Raw genomic sequence first — 15,785 nt, forward strand, 5'->3', positions numbered from 1 at the left:
GGTTTTGGCCAGGGGTGCGGAAGGGCATTTGGAGGTTTCAGCAATAGGTGTTTTTTGTTTTTTGATGCAATGCATGAGAAGAAAATATTACAGCAGGTACCTTGCAAGTCAGCAACTATTTTTCGAGCAGTCAGTGTGGACCTGATCTTGGCAGCTAGAGGTTGGCAATAACTTCGCTATGTTATTGTGCCACAGTGTAGCCTAGTCCATTTCTCTGAACAGGCTCAGGAGTGAGGCTCAGATGTCACTGGATAATGATCTTGGGCTAGAGGCTTGGTGATTTTTCTCAACACCCCATAACCCAAAGCCAACTAAGTCAGGAGGTTGTGTGTTTATGTCCCATGCTAGGACCTGAGCACAGAATGTAGTCTGACACTTCAGTGCAGTGTACCACTGAAGGAGTCATTTAGATGCCCCCCACCTCCAAATTGCTATTTGAAGGAAATATGGTGTTTTCACCATGTCCTACCAATATTCACCCCTCAAGTAACGCCATCAACTATACGGATTAACTGGCCATTCTTCTCATTTGCAGTTTACCTTGCTCCTTACTGTGTACAGCTGAATAACACATTTGTTTACATAAATTACTTTTTGAAGTGCAGTCACTTATTAGATGTGAAGGGTTTTGGGCTGTCTTATCAGTGTGATCAGATATGAAGTTCTTTCTTCAGTCTTTGAGTTGTGCTGAACGCTCAAAGCTACGTTATCAATCTGCTATTGGTTGTTAACTATAAATTTGAGTGAAACAATGATCCCAGTACCCTTAGTATTGTCAATTAGCAGTACATACGACAACCTGCATTTATTTAGCATCTTCAGTGTAGGAGAATGCAATCTCATTTAGCTGAAGCTTCTCAAGACAAAGTAAACTTTGCAAGAACGTGTGTTTGAAGACAAAGGGGTTTCAGCACGAAGCCCTCGAAATTGGGGCCTGGGCAACTGAAGGCACGTGCCAAAGGTAGAGTGAAGATTTGCACAAGAGGCTGAAATTGGGGAATGACAAGATAGGAGGGGGTTGGAGGTGGTCACCAGAGGTTGAGAGGGATAAGGCCATGTTGGGATTTGAAAACGTGGATGATAATTTTAATTTGAGATAAGTGTGCTTTGGGTCAACAAGCTAGGAGTGATGACAAAACGGGATGTGGTGAGGGGCTGAATGAAGCAGCAGAGATTTGGGTGAGATGAGCTGCAATGTGTGAGGTGCAAGATGGGAAGTTGGCTGGAGATTATTAGAGAAGTTGAATCAGGAAGGAACAAAAAAATTTAAGGGTTTTGGCAATGGTTAGGGGTGGAGGTTCAGGCAGCTGAAGCCCCAGAGGTGGAAGTAGAAAGATTTTGTGATCAAGAGGATACTGGGCTAGATGCTCATTTTTTAAAAAAAAACTTGTATTTATACAACCTCAGGATGTCTCAAAGCTCTTTACAGCCAATGAAGTGCTTTTGGAACGTAGTTACTGTTGTATTGTCGGAAATGTAGCAGCCAATTTGTGCTTGGCAAACTCCCACAAACTGCAATGTGATATGACCAGAAAATCTGTTTTGTGTGAAATTAATTAATTGAAGGATAAATATTGACCAGGATACTGACTATAACTCCCTTGCTCTTTTTTGAAATAGTGCCATGGGATCTATATGTCAACCTGAGGCTCTGCCTGCACACTCTGGTGCCTGAAAGATAGCACCCCTGACTGTGTAGCACTCCCTCAGTATTGCTCTGGAATGTCAACCTTGATTTTTGTGCTCCAGCTTGACATGAGTCTTGAAGCCAGTTCCTTGTGACACAGACAGGCGTATTACCAACTGACTTATCAGCTTTTGTGCTTGGATATCCTTCGTGTGTGATCTATCTTCACCTTTAATTGTTCCCACTCCCAGTTATGGTTCTGTAACTGTCCTCACCATTTCCCCCCCCACCCAAACCATCGTCAGGAGCTCAAAGAGCTCACGTCAGCCAATCTGCTTGATGTTTTGCCGTTTTTAAGCAAGTGCAATATAAAAAAATTTCACATGCCCACCATGCACTTTCGTTGAGGTAAGAGTGTCCTTGTTCAGTTAACGTGTGTAAATTTCACTATGATGAGAACATCCGGGTACAGAGTTTGGGTGTGCGGGGTCAATGCGTCTCTCGCTTTTGCTGTATCTGTAAGCTCTACCTAACGTGTGAAATGCTGGTGCCTTGCCATTGAGGCATGTTTGGACCTGTGCAGTGTGATTGGTGAGATATTTGTGACTGATTTACTGGTATCAGGTGCTTTGGAAAGTACCTACTTTAACTCTGGGAACCGATCAGCAAGTTATTCTTGGGAGCTAGAGCTTGGAATTCCCAACCAAAAATTCTGCTTTCCTGTAGTTTCACTTGCTTACTCTATAGAATAATTTTAAATATATGGTGAGTTCAGTACAATCTGGAAGGAAATTTTTTTTTGAATGAAGTTACCCCCCCCCGCCAGAGACCCTGTGTGAGCAATAGATAGTTGTTGCAGAGTTCAGTGTTTGAAGTTCTGTACCTGCAATGTCCAGGACTGCTAACTGCTGCTCTGAGTCACTGCTATGTTCCTCCATATGGGAGATGAAAAATCCATGTCACAAACAAATTATGAGATAAGCCAAAGGCATTTTATTTCCCAACCTGGGACTGAGTTGATTTGAAAGTTCCTAGGAAGAGGCTGGTTTTAGTGCTGAACTTTATGACCAATTGTCAGTGATGAGGACGTTCGTTCAGAGAAGGATATAGTCTGTATGAAGGTTCGCTGGATGAGTTTGGTACACGAATACTTCTGTTGGTTAGCAACTACAGTTGGCCTCAGCACCCTTGGGCTAAAGGAGGCTTCTTGACCCTGCTGTGTTTGTCAATGTTGGGTAAGGAGAGAATTGCTTATAGTCCTGTAACGGACACTGGCTCATGGTGAGGGGTGCTGTCCTGTAATGTTGCCAGATGCTATTTGACCTGATGCGGTTTCAGTTTTTGTTTTTATTTCATATTGACATCATCTGCAATTCATTGCTGTAGTAGGGAAACAATCCCATAATATCGGCATTGCACTTGTGATTGGGGCATTGCGTAATCAATCAATAATGTTGCTCCTTTCTCTGTGCACTCCATAGTTAATGACAAGCCTTGGAATTTTTGCCACTTTCTGTACAGGAAGTGCATTTCCTAAAGTCTGAATGCTTCCCTAATTTGTGAACTACTAATTAAGAAATCAGGTCGTTGATCTTTGTTTTTTCATCTACAGTGACCATGGTGCAGACTGACTTGATTTAACTTTGCAAGCTGATGAATGGCTGGCTTTGAGTGAGTATTTCCCTGTAATTTAATTATAATCCCAGTTGGCTGATCATTTCATTGCACTGCATTCTTCTACCTGAGTAAGTTATGTTACTATATTAGGAATTTTCCACTATGCAATCCATGGCTGTTTCAGCTGTTTTCCTGTGCCCAGAACAAATTTATCCTCACTTGGCAGGATCCTAACAGCAGTTTTGTCTTTTGGTGAGAGAGGGCAGGGAATTGATAGTTGAGGTAGCCCTGCATGGGTGATGGAGGGGGTGAATTTGATGGATCATATCTCTGTACCTTGTTCCAAACTTTGTTCTAGCAGAGGAGTTGAGATTGTGATGGCAGAGAGGGGGACACTCGCTGATATGCTCTGTTCAGTTTGAAGTCAATAACTGCTGTGACTTTTTTTATTCATTAATGGGATGCGAGCATTGCTGGCTAGGCCAACATTTATTGCCCATCCCTAATTGCTCTTGAGAAGGTGGTGATGAGCTGCCTTCTTAAACTGCTGTAGTCCATGTGGTGTAGGTACACCCACAGTGCTGATGGGGAGTTCCAGGATTTTGACCCAGCAACAGTGAAGGAACGGCGATGTATTTCTAAGTCAGGATGGTGAGTGGCTTGGAGGGGAACTTGCAGATAGTGGTGTTCCCATGTGTCTGCTGCCCTTGCCCTTCTAGTTGGTAGTGGTCATGGTTTTGGAAGGTGCTGTCTAAGGAGACTTTGTGAGTTCCTGCAGTGCATCTTGTAGATGGTGCACACTGTTGTTACTATGCATCGGTGGTAGAAGGAGTGAATGTTTGTGGATGGGGTGCCAGTCAAACAGGTTGCTTTGTCCTGGATGGTGTCAAGCTTCTTGAGTGTTGTTGAAGCTGCACTCATCCAGGCAAGTGGAGAGTATTCCATCACACTTCTGACTTGTGCCTCATAGATGGTGGGCAGACTTTGGGGAGTCAGGAGGTGAGTTACTCGTCGCAGGATTCCTAGCCCCTGACTTGCTCTTGTAGCCACAGTATTTATATGGTGAGTCCAATTTAATTTCTGGTCAGTGGTAATCCCAGGATGTTGATAGTGGGGGATTCCGTGATGGTAATGCCATTGTGATGTGAGGGGAAGGTAAACTGTTTCGGTGCCTACCCAATTTTTGGACAACATATTGAAGAAAGGTCCCATCTTCACACTGAGTTGGTGATACAGTATACAATGGCATGGTTGAAAGAAAAGCAAATAGCTTTAAGGTGTCCCGTTTGATTATTGCTTCTCCCGACCAACACCCCAAAAGATGGGTTAGGAACAGGAGAAGGCCATTCAGCCCCTCACTTTTCCATCATTCATTGAATAAAATATTTTACAGGCACTAAAAGGAAAATTGGGATGGGAATAGGGCCCCGAAAGGATGGTCAGGATAAAAATCATGGCAGTGATAACAAAATGGCAGAAGTATTATTTAGATGCAGTCTCTGCCAGGGAGACATTTCAGGTGGACATGTGATCAGAAGATATTTGAAATGATAGTCACCTCTAAAATATAAGGAGCAGAAATATTAAATAAACTTCCAAATTCAATTTGGAATCAAAAACACAACTTCAACGTTTGTAGACAACATCAAAATGTGAAGGGATGGTGCAGTTGATGGTCAATATTGACAAGGTCTGCAACAAACTGCAAGACGTTAATAAACTTGGCAAATTAATTCCAACACAAGTGAGGTTAAGTTATACATTTTAGTAAGAATACCACATTGCCTAGAAAACAAGGATCTAAATGACCTAGAGGAGGAAAGGAGTCTTCCATTTAAATACACAAATCATTTATAAATAGTGTTGTAGGGCAATAAGGCCAGTTTATAGCATTGGGGATTATTTCTGGAGGAATAGAATTGAGAGGAAAGTGGTGTTAAAATGTATAGAACCTTGGTTAGGCCTCACTTGTGCAGTTCTGGTTGCTTTATTATAAACAGGATGTAGGGGCACTGGAGACTGAATGACATCAGAACTGAGCTATTCCCACCAGGGAAGGATGGACCGGCTGTGTCTCTTTTTTTTTTGGATCTCTTGAAAAGAGAAGGCTGAGGGATGACCTAATAGACTCTTGAAAATTATCAAAAAGTTTGATAGAGTGGACAGTGTTTCCACTTGTGGGGAAGAGCAAGATAGTCACCAAGAAATCAAATAATTAATTCAGAAGTAATTTATGTATGTGGAACTCACTACCTTTGGCAGTGGTTGAGGCAGACAACATATTTGCATTTAAGAGGAAGCTCGATAAGCATGTGAGGTAGAGGAGAATAAAGTGTTATTGCTGATACTCAGATAAGGAAGGATCAGAAGAGGCTCAGTGGAGCATAAAAGGCAATATAGACTGGTTGGGCCATATGGCCTGATAAATGCCATATATTGTCAGAGGCCAGCAATCCTGTGGCGAGTAACTCACCTCCTGACTCCCCAAAGCCTGTCCACCATCTACAAGGCACAAATCAGGAGTGTGATGGAATACTCTCCACTTGCCTGGATGAGTGCAGTTCCCACAACACTCAAGAAGCTTGACACCAAAGCAGTCCACTTGATTGGCACCCCTTCCACCACTGAAACACAGTAGCAGCAGTGTGCACCATCTACAAGATGCACTGCAGGAATTCACCAACCTCCTTAGACAGCACCTTCAAACCCACGACTGCTGCCATCTAGGAAGACAAGGGCAGCAGACACATGGGAACACCACCATCTGCAAGTTCCCCATCAAACTGCTCACCATTCTGACTTGGAAATATATCATCATTCCTTCAGTGTCGCTGGGTCAAAATCCTGGAACTCCCTCCCTAACACCACTGCAGTGGTTCAAGAAGGCAGCTCACCACGCCTTCTCAAGGGCAATTAGGGATGGGCAATAAATGCCAGTGACGCCCACATCCTGTGAACGAATATATTTTAAAAATTCTGTGTGATATTCTATCCCTTAGTTGAAAAGGCTAACTTTCCATTAGCCTTTTTAATTTTTTTCATACCTGACCACTACATTTTAGATGTGTAAATGGATCCCTAAATCTCTTTGGACCTCCATTGTTCTAACCATTTAAATAATACACAGACCCTTCTTGGTCGGAAATGGATGACCTCACACTTGTCTGCATTAAAATCTGTCTGCTCCAGTTTTGCCTTCCCAATTAATCTTTCAACTTCTCTTAGTGATTTTATGCTCTTGTCTACACTTACTGTACCACAAATCTTTGTCATTGGCAAACGTGGATCTCTATGTATTAATAAATATAACGAATAGTTGATGCCCCAGCACAAATGCTTGTGGGACACCACTAGCCACATCCTTCTAATTCGTGTAAACACCCATTACTCCTACTTTCCGGTTAGGCAATAGAAGACGATCTCTTAACCAGATAAATGATTTGCCAGCAATTCCATGAGTATCCATAGGCATTTGTTGTGTACTGCTTAGTTAGTTCCTCACAAAATTCACTTAGGTTCATGACACATGATATATGCTTTACAAATTCAGGAAAGCATCAGATCCTGGAGATCTGTCAGTCCTTAGTGCCATTATTGCATTCTCAGCCACTGAAGGTGGGTGGAGGTAATGTTTTCGCCCATTAAGTCTGTCTGTAATCAATATATCTTAAAAACTAATGGACGGATTTCAATGAAACTTGATACACAGATAGGGTATGGCCCAAGAAAGAACTGCTTAGTATTTGGTGAAGATATTGTTACGACTGGGATGTGAGGAGTGCATGTATGATCCAGCCCCACTACTCCGCAGGCTGTAACATTAATTGGAAAGCTTAATTTTCTTGCCAAAATAGCACGTCGTCTATTTCCCTTACTGGTGCCCAGAATAACAGTCGTCAGCCAGGCTTCCTTCAATAAACTCAGAATGATTATTTATTATAAAACATAGCTTTTTAACAAGTTGCAAGTACTGGTTAATACACGGTTATACTTCCCGATTACAAATATCTCCCTCACACATGGAGAAACAGGTAAAGTCTCTCTGCAGGGATGGACTTTAGAAGATCGGCATTATAAAATAAAGGATAAAGTCCACAGGGTCTCTGCTGTCAGCCTGGAGTTCCCTTGTGTGAAGACGGGTGGCTGGTCCCAGTGGATGTCTGGAAGTTCTCGCCAACTGGTCGCTGCTTTGCAGATCCAAGTGCAGACTAGTTACACTCATCTGAGGGTTCTCTGGCTACAGGTTGATAGCCACACACAATTTTAGTCAAGGTAGAGAGAGGGAGCCAGTTAGGGTAGCCATCCTTCCTCAGCTTGTTCCCTAACCAGCAGTTCAAAACTTAAGGTTTTTTTTCTTCCTTCTACCATGTGATTTCCTAGCCCCTTTTCCTTCAGGTTTTTTTTCCCATCAATTATCATGACTGAAGCTCAAAACAATCAACCAGATCTTCCTCAAGTACCATAAAGGTCAGGTGATTTCTTAGAAGAGGTCTGCTTGTTGACAGTTCTGAGGTGAATTTATGACCTTTTTAAAAAAAATCCCAGGTTAGCATCCCAATGCACAGTTAATGCCAAGTCCTTCCATTTTGTAAAAGAAAAGTTAGCTTCAAGACATATGATTCCAACAATACGAACCTGGGACTGGATCCTGGAAATTTTTAAAGGATCTCTTAACCATTGGGAAATGGGGCAAATTCACATATTCTTTGGAATATTGTGGATTGTCTCAGCTGCTGTGTTGGAATTTGTCACAGTTCTCAAAATCTGAGCAGACATTTCAGAGCAGGTGGTTGGATGGGATTGGCCTGAAGCCTCTTTGGTGAGGTGGAAGCTTTTAATAAAAAGATGTGCTTTATAGTAATTAGAGCATCAGCCAGGCAGGGAAAAGCCTCAAGGAAGAGCTGCATAATTATATTAAGGTTGAGTGAACATAGCATGGTCAGAGGTATGCGTTCTACACTTCACTTGTTTTTATACTGTTTTCTTGCACATGGCTAACTTTTTAGTGATTTGATTGATTCTTTTTTCCTGAAATGTCTGGTATCATATTCTCTACCTGGTCTTCTATCTCCTATTATGGAATCTTACTATATGCAGATTGGCTGCTGTGTTATCACACTGAATTTCAAAATTAGTTCATTGCTTGTAAGGTGGTTTGGGATGTTCCAAGGACCCAGTCAGATGTTGTATTCATGCAGATCTGTTCTTCAGTTCTTGGTAGGATTCGGGTGGCCCTTAGCTTCAGGAGCATGTATGCTACCTTGTTGGATATATGATGAACCTGACAATGGGGTCATGACTGGGTGTGTCCCAGATCTGCTAATCTTGTAGGAAAGGAGCAATGAAGTGGAGTAAGACCCTTCCTGTAATACTGATGTGAGTCCCTCGTCTCCCACAGTGTGGGTAATTTGTAGTTAGAAAGCAGCTGCTACAGATGCACTTTCCCCTGAGGTGTCGAGGTGTCAGCTGCGGCTCAGTTCATAGCACCCTCGCCTTTGAATCAGAGGGTTGTGGGTTCATGTCCCACTCCTGGAAACCAAGAACTGTGATTGTACTCGAAAGAGTTGCAATCTGTGACTGTTGATAACTCGAAAGAGTTTCCCCTGAGGTGTCAGCTGTGGCTCAGTTCATAGCACCCTCGCCTTTGAATCAGAGGGTTGTGGGTTCATGTCCCACTCCTGGAAACCAAGAACTGTGATTGTACTCGAAAAGAGTTGCAATCTGTGACTGTTGGTAACTCGAAAGAGTTTCCCCTCCTGGGGAACTGACTGGTTGCTGGGACCCTAGTCCACAGGTAATAGTTGCACACTCATACTTTTCTCCAATGTTGAGTATCTTTAGGATTCCTGACTATATCCAGGGTCATAGGAACAATGAAGTGCAGCTGATTTCAAAGCAGGTTCCCTGTCCTTTAATCGACTCAGCTGTATCAGTTCACCTTGATGTGGCAGGTTTCTAAAAGCAGTGGATAAGGGGAGTTGCAATCTGGATGGTGATGTTTGGAGCCCTATATTAGCATATCCTATTGTGCTGCTGCTGCACTGATGATTTAATGTGATGTGTGTGTAAATTTAACAGGCTTGTCCAGGCATGATCTGAGATTGAATAATAGTTCTATTTTGCAGTTCTCCGTTAACACATCTAATTTTATTTGTACACTAGCTCAGTGTACAATGATGCCTTTCTGTAGTGTCACAGCATGACAGTGTCTTGATGATTCACATAGTGAGGTGCTACAGAAGTTCTGTGATTGCTGTTGTGTACATATTTTTGTACGAGGATTGGGACTGAGTCTAGGCTGTTTGCGTTGAGTCTGACTGATTTTTGCTGCTGATTGCTGTTATAGTAACTGGCGAGGAATAAAATGTATGGTCCATATCTGCTGTTCATAGACCTAACCAAAGCTTTTGACAGTGAGAGTTGACCTGGTCTGTGGCACTTGCTGTCCAAGCTAGGATGTCTGAACAAGTTCAGCTCCCAGGTCTTCAATCTTTTTGCTGTATTGCTGAAGTAAGTCACCATTGACAGGCCTGCAGGGATCAACATTAGGTTCCATTCAGGGAAGCTTTTCAATCTCTCCAGAATGTGTGCCTCCACCAAAATCACCCAGGCAGTATTCGGAGAGCTTCTGTATGCAGATGACTGTGCCCTGGCTACCCACAACAAGGAAGATATCCAGACTATGGCAAACAAATTCTCGAGTGCTGCCAAAAACTTTTGTCTCCAATTTACTGTCCTCAAGACTGAGGTTATGTTTCAGCCAGCACCAGGCACACCAGACATAACCATTGATGGCACCAGTCTCAAGGTTGTAGAAAAATTCTCATACCTTGGTTGTGTGCTGTCTGGCGAGGCCACTATGATGAACATATCCATGCCCTCATCCAGAATGCAAGTTCTGCCTATGTCCAAATGCATGATCATGCCTGGAAGCAGCATGGCATTAAGCTGAAGACTAAAATCCAGCTCTACTAGGCTATTGTCCTGATCACCCTGCTATATGGTACAGTATCCTGGGTCTGCTATAGATATCATGTCAAAGCTCTGGAACGCTTCCACCAAATAAGGCCTATCATGAGAATTTGATGGCAGGACAAAAATGCAAACAATGAGGTTCTTCATCTTGCTGGGCTCAACAAAAAAAAAAGAAAAAACACAACCCTCCAGAAGATCCCACTTAGATGGGCAAGTCATGTCTCCTCCATGGATGAATACTGAACCCCCAAGCAGATCTTCTATGGGGTACCATCGCATGCAAATGATGTCAAGGCAGTCAGTGCAAACTATATAAGGACACCCTTAAAAAGAGATTTAAGACTTCTGCTTTGCAGACCACCTCTCTTGGGAAAACATTGAAGCCAACTGGCCCATGTGGAGGCAAGCACCAAAATTGGGTTTGGCATGTTTCAAGGACCATCAATGCCAAATTCATAACATCTGATGTGTCCCAAGATAAACTAGAGGTGGTGTACCTGTAGAGGTTCCCCAAGCTAATGACAATGACAACATGAACAACCAGTTCTGTGGACGTCCATGCCAATCATGCATTGGGCTTTTCAGTCAGGAGGTCTCACGGAAGACAATTGCTTGCATTTTGGACATAATTCAAACACTCAGGAGTTTACCATTATTGCTGTCATAAAATCATACAATCTAAGAGGGCCATTTGGCCCATTATGCCTGTGTTGGCTCTTATGTGGAGTTAACAAATTGATTCCACTCCCCTGCTCTTTTTTCATACCCCTGCATTTTTTAAAAAGAATTCATTTGTGTTGCGAGTGAATCTGCTCCCCTTAGCTTTTTTTCAGGTAGTACATTCCAGATGGCCACAAACTTGCTGTGCTTCTTTGAAACAAAAGTTTCCATGTGTTGTCTGATCCTTTTGCTGATCACCTTAAATCTGTGTCTTCTGATTACCAACACCTTCTGTCACAGGAAACAATTTCCCATGTTAATCTTCTCTGCTCCAAGGAGAACAACCTCGGTTTCTTCAGTCAATCCGCAAAACTGGCTTCAGGAATGAGGGAATTCATTCCAGTACCTCAATGCTGGACCCTCTCTAAGGTCATGATATCTTCCTAGAATGTCTCTCTTAATAAAGCCAAGATCATGTATTTTTCTTCTGACAGGCTTTTCAACTTCTGCCATCTTTATAAAGATTTATGTACATATACCCACAGGCGTCTCTGCTCCTGCACCTGCTTGAAAATTGTACCATTAGGTTACTTTGCCCCCTCCTCCTCCTCCCTACCAAAACATAACTTCAGGCTTCTGTGTTTTCATCTGCCATGTGTCTACCTATTTTTCCAGTCTGTTACTATACTCATTATTGTAAGTTCTGAAGTTATTTCCTGCAAACCCAAGTCCAAATTTTTTTTTTTTTAATTCATTCACAGGATATGCGCGTCCCTGGCTAGGCCAGCATTTGTTGACCATTCCTAATTGCCTTTGAGAAGGCGATCGTGAACTGCCTCCTTGAATCGCTGCTGTCCGTGTAGTGTTGGTACACCCACACTACTGTTAGGAAAGGGGTTCCAGAATTTTGACCCAGTGACAGTGAAGGAACAGCGGTTATAGTTCCAAGACAGGATGATGAGTGGCTTGGAGGGGAACTTGTAGATGGTGGTGTTCATACATCTGCTGTTTTCCTTCTCCATGGTAGAGGTCACGGGATTAGAAGTTGCTGTCGAAGGAGCCTTGGTGAGTTGCTGCAGTGCATCTTGTAGATGTTACACACACTGCTGCTACTGTGCATTGGTGGTGGAGGGAGTGAATGTTTATGGAAGGGCTCCAATCAAGCGGACTGCTTTGTCCTGGATGGCGTCAAGCTTCTTGAATGTTGCTGGAGCTGTACTCATCCAGGCAAGGGGAGAGTATTCCATCACACTCCTGACTTGTGCCTTGTAGGTGGTGGATAGGCTTTGGGGAATTAGGAGGTGAGTTATTCTCTGCAGAATTCCCAGCCTTTGACCTGCTCTTGTGGCCACAGTATTTATATGGCTAGTCCAGTTCAGTTTCTGGTAACCCCCCGGGATGTTAATAATGGGGGGATTCAGCAATGTTAAATCCATTGAATGTTAAAATATAAGGCCAAGGAGGTTATATTGAACTTGTATAGGAGATGGGTTCAGCCTCAGCTGGAGTATTGCATCGAGTTCTGGGTGCCACACTTTAGGAAAGTTATGAAGGCATTGGAGAGAGTGCAGAAAAGATTCATGAGAATGGTTCCAAGGATGAAGAACTTCAGTTATGAAGATTGATTGGAGAAGTTAGCCTTGTTTCTCTAAGGAAAACAGTTCTAAGAGAGGATTTGATAGAGGTATTCAAAATCCTGAGGGGCCTGGATGTAGTAGATACGGAGAAACCGTTCCCATTTGTGAAAGGATCAAGAAAGAGGGGGCACAGATTGAAGGTAATTTGCAAAAGTGATATGAGGGAAAAAAAACTTTCTCATGCATGGTTAAGGTCTGGAATGAGGCAAGTTCAGTTGAGGCATTCAAAAGGGAATTAGACTGTTATCTGAAATGAAAAAAAATGTGCTGGGTAATGGGGAGAATGGCACTAAGTAAATTGCTCATTTAGAGAGGCGCTGCAGACACAATGGATCGAATGATCACCTGCGCTGTAAAAATTGAGAGTCTGGAAGGTAGTTAGATTCTCTCTTTGGAAATGGTTGTTGCCTGCCTCTCGTGTGGCATGAATGTTACTTGCTACTTGCCCCAAGCCTGAATGATTTCCAGGTTATGCTGCACATGGAAATGGACTGCATCAGTATCTGAGGAGTCATAAATGGTGCAGAACATTGTGCAACCATCAGCAAACATGCATGCCCTCTTCTGATCTTATGATGGAGGGAAGGTCATTGCTGAAGCAACTGAAGATGGTTGGGCCTGAGGAACTCCTGCAGTGATGTCCCAGAACTGAGATGATTGACCTCCAACAACCACAACCATCTTCCTTTGTGTACGGTATGACCTCCACCAGTGGAGAGTTTTCTCTCGATTCCCATTTGAACTTCAGTTTTGCTAGGGTTTCTTGATGCCATGCTTGGTCAAATGTTGCCTTGATGTCAAGGGCAGTCACTTTCGCCTCACCTCTGGAGTTCAGCTGTAATGAGGTCTTAAGCTGAGTAGCCTTGGCAGAACCCAAACTGAGCATCAGTGAGCAGGTTATTGCTGAGTAAGTGTTGCTTGATAGCACTGTCGACGACCTCTTTTATCACTTTGGTGATGATTGAGAGTAGACTGATGGGGTGGTCGTTGGATGGGTTGCATTTGTCCTGCTTCTTGTGGATGGGGCAAACCTGGGCAATTTCTCACATTGTCAGGTAGATACCAGTGTTGTAGCTGCACTGGAACAGCTTGGCTAGGGGCGTGGCTAGCTCTGGAACACAAGCCTCTAGTACTATTGCCGGAAAGTTTAGGGCCCATAGCCTCTACAGTATCCAGTGCCTTTAGCCATTTCCTGATATCATATGGAGTGAATAGAATTGGCTGAAGATGCTGGGGACCTTATGAGGAGGCCATGATGGATTATCTACTCAGCACTTCTAGCTGAAGATTGTTGCAAAGGCTTCAGCCTTGTCTTCTGCACTGATATGCTGGGCTTCCCCATCATCGAGAATGGGGGTATTTGTGGAACCACCTCCAGTCCTTTACCACTAATCATGACTGGATATGGCAGGACTGCAGCGTTGGATCTGATCCGTTGGTTGTGGGATTACTGAGCTCTGTCAATCATATGCTGCTTCCACTGTTTGGCATGCAGGTAGTTCTATGTTGTCACTTCACCAGGTTGACACCTCATTTTTAGATAAGCCTGGTGCTGCTTCTGGCATGCCCCCCCTGCACGCTCTTCTTTGAACCATGGTTGATCCCCGGCTTGATGGTAATGGAGTGAGGGATATTCCTGCCATGAGATTAGATTGTGGTCGAATATAATTTGGCTGCTGGTAGCCCACAGCCCCTCATGAGTGCCCAATCTTGAGTTGAAATCTATCCCATTTAGCATGGTGGTAGTGCCACACAACACGATGGTGGGTGTTCCCAATGTGAATGCAGGAAAGATTGGTGAGAATGAGATGAAGCATGTTTTTCCCTCTTGGTTGCCTCACCAGCTGCCACAGACGCAGCCTAACTGCCATGTCCTTTAGGGTTCAGTCAGTAGTGGTGCTACTGAGCCACTCTTGGTAATGGACATTGAAGTCCCCCACCCAGAGTACATTCGGTACCCTTTGCCACCCTCTGTGCTTCTTCCAGTTGGTGTTCAACATCGAGGATTACTGATTCACCAGCTGAGTGGTGGTGGGTTGGTGTGCCATGGTTAGGTGGTAATCAGCAGGAGTTTCCTTGCCCATGTTTGACCTGATGTCTTGAGACTTCATGGGGTCTGGAGTCAATGTTGAGTACTCCCAAGGAAATTCCCTGTTGACTATATACTATTGTGACATCACCTCTGGTGGGTCTATCCTGCCAGTGGGACAGGACAAACCCAGTAATGGTGGTGTCTGGGGGCATAGCCATACTCATGGAATCATATCTTACAATGTCAGGCTACTGCTTGACTAATCTGTGGGACAGCTTTCTCAAATTTGGCACAGGTCCCCAGATGTTAGTAAGGAGGACTTTAGCAGGGGCGACAGGATTAGGTTTGCCGTTGTCATTTCTGGTGCCTAGGTTGATGCAGGGTGGTCCCGTTTCATTTACTTTTAAACTTTGTAACAGGGCCAGAGAGAGAAATGATGGGCTCTGAGCCTTCTCCTCTCTGGCTCCTTATTTCTTCCCTCGACCCTCCCCTTCAATCATGCATGATTTTTTTTTTTCGCCTTTCAAAATTTCACCACATGGGTACTAATAAAATGAGATGCCCATTGTTGGCACCTGGGTAAAAATATCATCCGATTTATATATGCAGCACGGGTCATTAATATTAAGAGCAGCAACGATGTAATGCAGTGTTAGTTTGTGTACACCATCTATAGATGATCCCACCGTGAATATTAAATGAACCAGAGTGTGCAAATTTTACTTTAACAGCATCATGCAATATTGTTAATTTGACAGGAAAATAGCCCATTCGTTATTTATAACACGGTGCAGGTCATTTTTGCACTGGCCCTCCAAGTGAGCAATGATTTCAGTGACTGCCCCAGCTCACATTAACATGTTCTGTACATTGCACCGTATGAACAAGGTGACAGTAAATTCACATTTGGGAGAAAAATTTAATACTTTCATCCCAGATATACTGCACAAGATCTTTTCCATTCTGTTAAAGAACTAGAAGACTTTCTCCTGCTTGGGTGCATGATATTACTTGATATTATTTAATACAGGGGTGTAATTGGATTTTGTTTCATCAGTAATCTCACAGGGTTGAAAGATGAAATGACTCCTAAGCAATAAAGTGGAATGATTGAACAACATGGGTCTTTGTGGATAGTGAGAAGCATTGGAGCCCTCTGGTGTCTCTGTGCAACTCAGCTTTTAAAAGGCCAGATGGCAAAGACTGGTTCACAATTGCATCTGTGGTCTTGATCAGC

At 43.4% G+C, this 15,785-nt stretch overlaps 1 protein-coding gene across 3 annotated transcripts in view; it reads left to right on the plus strand.

Moving 5' to 3' along the window:
* Positions 1–2,782: 2,782 nt before the first annotated feature.
* Positions 2,783–15,785, plus strand: part of llgl2 (LLGL scribble cell polarity complex component 2) — a 144,400-nt gene continuing 131,397 nt past the window's right edge. For 2 of the 3 annotated variants that reach the window (XM_078570639.1, XM_078570642.1), the window contains exon 1: positions 3,232–3,298. The gene's annotated coding sequence lies outside the window, so the exon portion shown is untranslated. Of the gene's footprint in view, positions 2,863–3,231; positions 3,299–15,785 lie in introns of those variants that run through there. The other variant, XM_078570640.1, reaches the window with a different exon arrangement.

This window comes from Cetorhinus maximus, chromosome 24 (assembly GCF_964194155.1).
Source record: "Cetorhinus maximus chromosome 24, sCetMax3.hap1.1, whole genome shotgun sequence".
Lineage (NCBI taxonomy): Eukaryota > Metazoa > Chordata > Chondrichthyes > Lamniformes > Cetorhinidae > Cetorhinus > Cetorhinus maximus.